Genomic DNA, 10,129 nt, shown 5'->3' with positions numbered 1-10,129 from the left:
GTTTCAGCATCATTTTCAATGGCCCAGTCTTTGTTACAATGATGCCTTAATTTAATGGTCTGGCATCTGACTTTATTTGATTTCACAGGTCTGGAACTGAGTCGGAAATTATATTTTCAGTTAAGCCCCTACAGGCTGAAATATAATTCTAGTCCTCCTTGGAAGTTTGTACCTTGCAATGTTTTGGTGCGAGGTGGATGTTGATCACAGGACAGCTTTGCTTTAATAACTTACTAACACTCACACATGAAGGCAAGATAATATAAAGTAGTCAATGCATTTACTAGTAGGAGCCTGTAGATTCAGGAGCAAAAAAGAGAAATTGGTAGGGTAATAGTTGTGTTCACTATGATATATGTAAGCAGAGTAAATATGGTTTCTTGGCAAATGACTTTGGGCTGACTTATTTCTTGGATCCAGTCCTGGACTTAGCAGCTGCATGATGGTGAGGTTGGTGAGCTGGGGAAATATAAATGATGCCTACTTGAAGACAGTTAGAGCATCTGGAACAAAATATACAAATGATTCACTGTTCATTTTCAAAGTTAAAGAATGAACACATGAAAACATACAAAGGCTTTAAATACATAGGAAATCTTTATGAATATGGGCAAGGTGCCTGAGGTCACTTAGTCTTACAAGTGTTATGCATCTTCAAGCAATTTGGGCACTCTTACGAGAATGAAGGATAGGTATGGCAAGTTATGTGAACCTTGGATGTTATGACCCTGGTCAAAAAGAAAAAGGAAGCTTACACAAAGTCTAGGAGGATGGAACCCTTGGTATAAGGAAAGTAGGAGAGAACTTAAACAAAGAATTAGAAGGGCTAAAAGAGCTCACGAAAAGTTGTTCGCAAACAGAATTAAGGAGAATCCCAAAGCTTTTTATACATATATAAAAAGCAAGAGGGTAACCAGGGAAAGGGTTGGTCCACTCAAGGACAAAGCAGGGAATCGATGTGCGGAGCCAGAAGAGGCAGATGAAGTCCTAAATGAATACTTTGTATCGGTATTCACCAAAGAGAAGGAATTGGTGGAAGATGATTTCAGGGAAGGGAGTGACAATTTCTAACCAAGTTGCTATTAAAAAGGAAGAAGTGTTGTGCGTATTACAAAGTATTAAGGTAGATAAGTCCCCGGGTCCTGATGGGATCTATCCCAGAGTATTGAGGGAGGCAAGAAAACAAATTGCTGGACCATTGACATACATCTTTGTATCCTCTTTGGCCACAGGGGAGGTCCCAGAAGACTGGAAAGTAGTCAATGTTGTCCCATTGTTTAAGAAGGTTGGCAGGGATAATCCAGGAAATTACAGGCCTTGTGAGCCTCACATCAGTGGTAGAGAAATTATTGGAAAAGAATCTCAGGAACAAAATCTATAGGCATTTAGAAGCAAATGGACTTATTAGCGATAGACAGCATGGTTTTGTGCGGGGAAAGCCGTGTCGCACTGACTTGATCAAGATGTTTGAGGAGGTGATGAAGATGATTGATGAGAGAAAAGCAGTTGATGTTGTCTATATGGACTTTAGTAAAGCCTTTGAGAAGGTCCCTCATGGCAGACTGGTACAAAAGTTGAAGTCACATTGTATCGGAGTGAGCTGGCAAGATGGATACAGAATTGGCTGAGTCATAGGACAAAGCCAGAAATCACACGACATCAGGTTATAGTCCAACAGGTTTATTTGAAAACACAAGCTTTCAGAGCCTCAGTCCTTCTTCAGATATTAGTGAGAGAGGTAGTACAGACATAGAATTTATAAGTAAAAGATCAAAGGTTCACATCATTGATGAGGATGTACTAAACAAACCTAAGATGCTGTTAAGTCTTCAATCAGTTAGAAGGTTTTAATTGATTAATATGTACATGTAAATCCCAGAATTCCTATCAAGTCATGGTTCTGAGAGAAATAAAAGTTTTATCAGTGTAAAGAAGACGTGACATTTAGGTCAGACAATGCATGTTAGGTGTGAGACCTTCTTTTAGAATCTGTTTGTGTTATGGTTTGGAGTCAGACTGGTTTTATTTCTAAAGTAGGAATTTATAAAACGCCATATTGACTGTTTAATTTTGTGTGTTTTTTGAACAAAGTAAAATGTATCTGCAAATACAAACTCACCCCATAGATTCACAGGTGCGTGTGTGGATGTGCGTGTGTGGGTGCAGTTTGGTGGGGTCACCTGTAGTGCGACATGAACCCAAGATCCCAGTTGAACCCGTCCTCGTGGGTACCAAACTCAGCGATCAGCCTCTGCTCGGCGATTCTGCGTTGTTGTGTATCCTGAAGTCTGCCTTGGAGGACGCTTACCCAAAGATCTGAGGCCGAATGTCCTTGAGCACTGAAGTGTTCCCCCACTGGGAGGGAACATCACTGTCTGGCGATTGTTGCGCGGTGTCCATTTATCCGTTGTCCTAGCGTCTGTATGGTTTTGCCAACACCCCAGACCAACACCAGTACCTCCACATCATGGCTATCTTAGTCATAGGAGACAGAGGGTAGTGTTGGGAGGATGCTTTTTGGATTGAAGGGTTGTAACTAGTGGTGTTCCACAGGGATCAGCGCTGTTTGTGGTCTACGTAAATGATTTAGGGGAAAACAGAGCTGGTCTAATTAGTAAGTTTGCAGATGATACAAAGATTGGTAGAGTAGCAGATAGTGAGGAGGATTGTCAGAGGATATAGACCAGTTGGAGACAATGGCAGAAAAATGGCAGATGGAATTTAGTCTGGACAAATGTGAGGTGATGCATTTTGGAAGATCACAAAGGTCAGGTTCAGGTGGAAATTATAAACCCTTAGGATTATTGATATGCAGAGGGATCTGGGTGTGTTGGTCCACAGATCACTGAAGGTGGCAGCGCAGGTAGATAAAGTAGTAAGAAGGGTTATGGTGTGCTTGCCATCATTGGAAGGGGCATTGAGTATAAAGCTGTAGCTTTGTAGTACGTTAGTTAGGCCACATTTGGACTATTGCGTACAGTTCTGGTCACCACACTGCTTTGGAGAGGGTACAGAAAAGGTTTACCAGCATGATGCCTGGTATGCGGGATTTTAGCAATGAAGAAAGGTTGGATAGACTGGGTTTGTTTTCACTGGAAAGTGAGACGTTGAGACGTGACCTGATAGAAGTTTAAAGATTGTAAATGACATAGATAGAGTGGAAAGTCTGAGGTTTTTCACAGGGTGGATGAATCAGTTACGAGGGGACACAAGTTCAAGGTCCGGGGGTGGAGTGGTGGGGGCAAGTTTAAAAGAGATGTGAGAGGCAAATTTTTCACACAGAGGATGGTGGGTGCCTGGAACATGCTGCCAGAGGAGGTGGTGGAAGCGACACAATAGCAGCATTCAAGAAGCACCTGGAAAAATACATGAATTGGAAGGGAATAGAGGGACTTAGAGGAAGACTGTTATAGTGTGGAAGGGCAAAATGTGTCGGCGCAGGCTTGGAAGGCCGAAGGACCTGTTTCTGTGCTGTATTGTTCTTTAGAAATCAATAGCATAGGCATACTAAGTAGTAGTTTAACAGAGCAGCTACCCCATTATTTAATCATATTAACAATGATCAGAAACTGGGTCCTCTCAATGTGAATTTCTCAGTCAGGAAACTGGTCTATAGTATCAATACATTACAGTTACCTCCTTCAAATTGAAATATGATGTCTCATGGAAATTATCTCAGTTGCTGGTTTTAAGTCAGTTATAATGCCAAACACTGAATACATATTTCAACTTCATAATTTAATAGATATAGCAAAGCCATATGGTGTTAGTTAACTATATGGATCAGAAAAATTACAGGGTCTATATTGCTCTGTGCTAAGTATGTTTGTAACAGAGAAGGAGACCATTATATCTGTGTTGGTCTTCTGTTAAACCAATTCAAACAATATCTTACAGCCTAGCCTTTTGACCATATGCTTTTACATCATCTCCTTATTCAATTTTCCCTAAAGATGTGTTAGTCCTGTCTTAGGCACTTCCTGTAGAAAAACAGGCTAAGTTTCAACAAACCTCTGCGTAAATAGATTTCTCACTCTATCGGTAATTATTTTTAATTGATGATCTTGTATTACTGAATTCCCAAAGAAATTGTATAATCTTTCCATAATTATTCTTTCAAAATTTCTGATAATTTAAAAAAAATTCTTTCAATTCTTTGTTCCGTGGAAATCATCAAAAAAACCCCACATTTCTTCTCATAATTTCACAACTACTGGCATCATCCCGATGAATCTATGCTTTCTCTGGCTTTAATAGTCTTTCTACAATGGACTGGGCAACTCCACCTGGTACTGTAACTCTGCCTTAACTAATGTTTAGTATGGATTGCTTTTTTTCCCTATTGCCCCATTTATAAAACTCAAAGATTTGTTATCCATTTCAAGGCTTTATCTATATACTAACATAGAGTCATAGTGCTGTACACGTGGAAAGAGACCCTTCAATCCAACTCATCCATGCCGACCTGACATCCTAAACTAATCTAGTTCCATTTGCCAGCATTTGGCCCATATCAGTCTAAATCTTTCCTATTCATATACCCATCCAGATGCCTTTTAAATTTGTAATCATACCAGCCTCCACCACTTCCTCTGGCAGCTCATTCCACACATGCACAATCCTCTGTGTAAACAATTTGTCCCCGGGTCCCTTTTATATCTTTCCCCCTCACCTTAAACCCATGCCCTCTAGTTTTGAACTCCCCTACTCTGGGAAAAAGACCTTGTTATCCATGCCCCTCATGATTTTGTAAAGCTCTATAAGTGCACCCCTCAAGGATGCTCCAGGGAAAATAGCCCCAGCCTATTCAGCCTCTTCCTATAGCTCAAAACCACCAACCCCAGCAACATCCTTGTAAATCTTTTCTGCACCCTTTCAAATTTAACATCTTTTCCTTTAGCAGGGAGACCAGAATTGTACACAGTATTCCAAAAGTGGCCTAATCAATGTCCTGCACAGCTGCAACATGACATCCCAACTCCTATACTCAATGCAGTGACGAATAAAGGCAAGTGTACCAAACGCCTTCTTCTACTTGCAACTCCACTTTGAAGTAACTGTGCACCTGTACCCCTAGGTCTGTTTGTTTAGCAATACTCCCTGGGATCCTACCATTAACTGTATAAGTCCTGCCAAAATGCAAAACCCCATATTTAACTAAATTAAGCTCCATCTGCTACTTGTCACCCCATTGGCCCATCTGATCAATGTCCTATTGTAGTCTGAGATAACCTTCTTCACTGTCCACTATACCACCAATTTTGGTGTCAACTGCAAAGTTATTAATCATTCCTCCTATATTCAGATCCAAATCACTTAAATAAATGACAAAGAGTAGTGGACCCAGTGCCGATCCTTACAACACACCATAATTGATACACTGCCAGAGCACTCAGGTATAAACAATGCTGGTAAAATATATAATTGAATTGTAAAGAGAATACATGTGTGGTATGAGCTCAAAAACAGACAGGTGGTAAGTGTTTTACTGTACTGAAGTCACTGGTATGCCGTTCAAATGGAGTTCAACTCTGAGCAGCTGTTATAGGGTCATATAGTTGTGAAAGGGAGGTATGTGCTCACATATGTTAATAAAACAGTTGTCACTGTTATGATTCAACAACTACTCATCAGATCAGACCAGGGAACCCGACACTTTTGTTCAGGAGTCTCTTTGGTTTGATAATTTGATATGTTTTCTGCTTCTGATAGGATTGCCGAAGATCCCAATTTGTTTGGGCGTCTCCTGGTTCAGGGCATGAATCTTCCAGTTAGTGCTAATTGCAACCTAATGGAGGAGGTTTTACACATCCAATTTGCACTTTAAACCTTAGATTTACCACTGTTTATCTTCATTGCCAGTTTTATGGGTGATTTTCTTGGTTCAGTGATAGTGCCTTTGCCTCAATGTCAGAAAGTTGTGGGTTGAAGACAAACTCTGGCTGCTATTGAATGTGTAATGTAGGCTGATATTTCAATGCAGCGCTGAGGGAGTGCTGTACAGTCAGACGTGGCATCTTTTGGGAGAGACATTAAAGAGGTCCTGTCTGCTGCTCAGGTACACATAATTCATTGCATAAAACAATTTAAAATATAAGTCTTCAAACAGATGCCAAAATTATCCCAGTGTCCTGGCCAGAATTTATCCCTCAACCAATATCTGAGATAAATATTTCACTCATTTATTTAATGGTTATTTGTAAGAGCTCAGTGACTGCAAATCAGCAGCTGCATTTCTGACATTATGACAGTAAATATAATTCTAATGTACTTGTTTGTGTTTAATGCAGACTTTACAGGGGTTAAGACATCTTGAATTTGTGAAAAATGCTATGTAAATGAATGACATTCTTTCTCCTTGGAACTTGTTTTGGAAGATTTTGCACAATAGTTGCTAGTGCAAAAATGCTTAGCTACAGGGGACATAACCATTGTAAGATAAACACATAACAGTCGCAAGTGCCATTTGATCCAGCTGAAGTGATCAGATGTCACAAGATTGATGTCAAATGATTAAATGTCACTTGGTGAAATGCCATGTGAGTAAATCTCCAAGAATATCTCCAATCAAAGTTGGCAATCTTAAATAAAATTAAAAACTAAAAAATGTCCTCCATATTTTGTGCCACCTCTGACAGTTTCCTGAAAAGCTGATGAATAGGGAATTCAATCTTTGACACAACTAAACTCTGGCCATTTATGCCTGCATTACAATTTACAACTAAATGCCACTAAGACAAGATGTCATCCAGCACACTTCTGAAGCAGTGGAGTTTAATAGATCACAGCAGAAAATTCAACTGTTTTAACACTAGTGGTCTACTGCTCCTGATGTGGCTTCCTCTGCATCGGTGAGACCAAGCGGAGGCTCATAGACCGCTTTGTAGAGCATCTGCGCTCTGTTCGCAACAAATGACAACACCTTCCGGTCGCAAACCATTTTAACTCCCACTCCCACTCCCTGGGTGACATGTCCATCCTGGCCCTCCTCCAGTGCCACAATGACACCACCCGCAAACTGGAGGAGCAGCAGCTCATATTTTGCCTCAGGAGCCTACAGCCCAATGGCCTAAACGTGGATTTTACTAGTTTCAAAATTTCCCTAACTCCAACCTCATCCCATGCCCAACCCTCCCTCTCAATCCCTGCCTCTTTGACCTGATACAACTTGTCCATCTTCTCTCCCACCTATCCGCTCCATCAACCTCACTAACCAATCCCCACCACTGCCTACCTGCACTCACCTATCACCATCACACCCACCTTCCCTAGCCCCACCCCTCCTCTCTCTACTTATTTCTGAGCTCCCTTCCCCCTCTCCATTTCTGAAGAAGGGTCCTAACCCAAAATGTCAACTTTCCTGTTCCTCTGTTGCTGCCTGGCCTGCTGTGTTCCTCCAGCTCCACACTGTTATCTCTGAATCCAGCATCTGCAGTTCTTACTACCTCTGTTTTATCAGTTAGTGTTGTATTAGAAAAATGGGCGACTGTCAGGTGCATTTTCCTCACATAGTTTCCAATGTTTTAACAATTATTGATTGATAGACCCATTAGGAGTGGTTTGTTAGATGTTCCTTTGATGTGATTTTATTTTACATTAGTTAGTGTAATGAATAAATGTTGAAGACTGGCAGCCGAATGTGCCAACGACAAGATATAGATGTCCTGACAGCCTGTGCCCAAATTCTTGTGTTTCTGTTTGAACATAATGGGGGCTGATACTGCTCATGCTTACAGGTGGGTGAAGTTGGGAATAGGAATGAGCTGGGATATAATCCTTCCTAGCTATTCCTCAATTCAAGGATGAGGTCTGCTCAGGTTTATGCAATCTGCCATGGGTCTTCATATGGCTAAACAGGCTAATTCTCACTCATGGATTTTTGGAGCTGGCTGTCTCACAAGGTGGTGGGATCTGGAGTGCTGAATTTGCTTCCTATTCTTTTCTGCTGCTGCTCTATTATTAAAGTATTGCAACTGAAAGTGTGATGCAGCTTAATGTTGTCACCATTTGGACCTTAGTAGAAGCCTGTGTGTGATTTTGTTTTATGTGGAGTCTTTGGATCATCATTGTCTTTGTCTTTGTCTGTATAACCTTCATTGGTTGGTGATTGAATTGTGTTCATATGTTGAACCATGATGAACTTTGCTGCTGCAACTTTATTCTGTTGCTGCAACCAGTAAGGTGCACAGTTTTCCTGTGCCTGGTCTACTGTTGATGACTTTTTGGATTGCATTTTGTCTGGCATCCATGTGAGATTCAGGTTGGAGCTGAACCTGAGCGACTACTACATGAGAACTGGACTGGAATCAGAAATTGATGGGGTTCAGGCTGAAATGGGATTGGAACTAACGTTGGGAATGGGATGGGGATTGAAGTGGAGTTAGAGTTGGGCATGAGCTGGGGCCTAAAACTGGAATTGGGCTGAAACTGGGATTTATTTAAAATTCAAACTGAGCTGGATTAAGCTGGTGTTGAAGATACAACCGAGGATGGGACTGGCATTGGAACTTGAATGGAGGCTAGAGTTCTGAAAGTTCAGACGAGCTGCCTCTAAAGCTGAAGGGAGGGTTGAGCTGGGGATTAGGCTGGGGCTTGGGGCGTTGCATTGGCGTCAGTATGTGACGCGAGAGAGAGTGGTGGGGAGGTTGAATGTATGTTTTTAAGCGGTATCGAATTAAGTAAATGTCGCGTCTGTAACCAGTTCTGTATTCCCCTAACTGCGCATTTCAAAAGAACAGTGGGATGGAGCCGAGATGAAGCGCCTTCACATAAAACATGAAATTTAACAGCTGACGTTGGACTGAGTTGCATAGGATACTACATGTTGCGACTCAAAACAACTGCCTGCATCAGGTCTAAAATGATCGCACAAATCCCGTTGAAGTTGGGAAAGCTTTATTTTCCAACCATCGAGTGTGTTTAACGGCTAACAGATTATAGATTCCTCTCTCCCAGCAAACACACAGTGCACTCCCAGTAACTTTCACCGTGCAGTTTAGACCCAGGTGTCAGCAAATACATCGTCTCAGCACAGTTTGTATCCAGTCCACTAGCTGCAGCGTTTCCACCTTGAGTACTGGTTTGCAGTGTGAATGAATCAGTCAAGGTGCTTTTGGGGAGGAGAGAACTGTCTTCGTTAACAATAAAATCGCTGGCGTGTTTTGTTTGGGTAAACTGTAGCAGTAAGTATCTGAAAATAAGCAGCAAAAGCACGTAGCTGGTCCCATACTTAGCACGGAGATGTACCATATAAACGTGTTTCTGCGAGGACCTAATAAAATCGAGTGATTAGACGAGCAACAGAGGAGTCACTATACCTGCTCACAAATAATCAACAAAATCAGGAGACGGGAATATTGATGATTACTCCAGGATGTTGGTAAAGGTTTTCTCTGAGAACATAAGAACAGCAAGTCCAGAATGTGAAACATCTGGGAAACACTTCCGTGCCAATGAAGGACCAGTGACTATGGGAGGACACGTTTTGCAATGTGCAAAGTGCAACAGAGTTTGGTGACTTGCATTCGCACCGAGTGTTTCCAATAAGTGGAACTTTTTTCGTTTTGTTTTGCGGGGCCCGGAAGAATAAGAATGTTCCTCAGAGTCTCAAAAATAAACCGCAGCCCATTGCTGTCCTTTGGGTATCTAAGTCAAATATCCCCCAGCGCAACCCGCCTCATTTACCGGCAGCTGCTGGCTCGGTCATTCACCAAGGGAGCGGTCGGATTTTCGGTTCCCCGTTTCCCAACTACCCCTCACACACACAGCCACATACACACACCCACACCCGTCTCTCTCTCACATACACACACCCGCACCCGTCTCTCTCTCACACACACCCACACCCGTCTCGCTCTCTCTCACACGCACGTACACACACCCACACCCGTCTCTCTCACACACACGTACACACACCCACACCCGTCTCTCTCACACACACGTACACACACCCACACCCGTCTCTCTCTCACACACATACACACACCCGCACCCGTCTCTCTCTCACACACACGTACACACACCCACACCCGTCTCTCTCTCTCACACACGTACACACACCCGTCTCTCTCTCACACACACGTACACACACCCGCACCCATCTCTCTCACACACACACACCCGTCTCTCT

At 42.3% G+C, this 10,129-nt stretch overlaps 1 long non-coding RNA gene across 1 annotated transcript; it reads right to left on the bottom strand.

Moving 5' to 3' along the window:
• Positions 1 to 8,878: 8,878 nt before the first annotated feature.
• On the bottom strand, positions 8,879 to 9,860 carry LOC125484158. The gene is made up of 2 exons (XR_007263001.1): positions 9,685 to 9,860; positions 8,879 to 9,271 (listed from the first exon to the last, which is right to left on the bottom strand). It is a non-coding gene; the product is annotated as an uncharacterized LOC125484158 (long non-coding RNA).
• Positions 9,861 to 10,129: the final 269 nt, after the last annotated feature.

This window comes from Rhincodon typus, chromosome 10 (assembly GCF_021869965.1).
Source record: "Rhincodon typus isolate 14 chromosome 10, sRhiTyp1.1, whole genome shotgun sequence".
Lineage (NCBI taxonomy): Eukaryota > Metazoa > Chordata > Chondrichthyes > Orectolobiformes > Rhincodontidae > Rhincodon > Rhincodon typus.
Note: the sequence above shows the minus strand (reverse complement) of the source record. Positions and strands in the feature narration are given on the sequence as shown.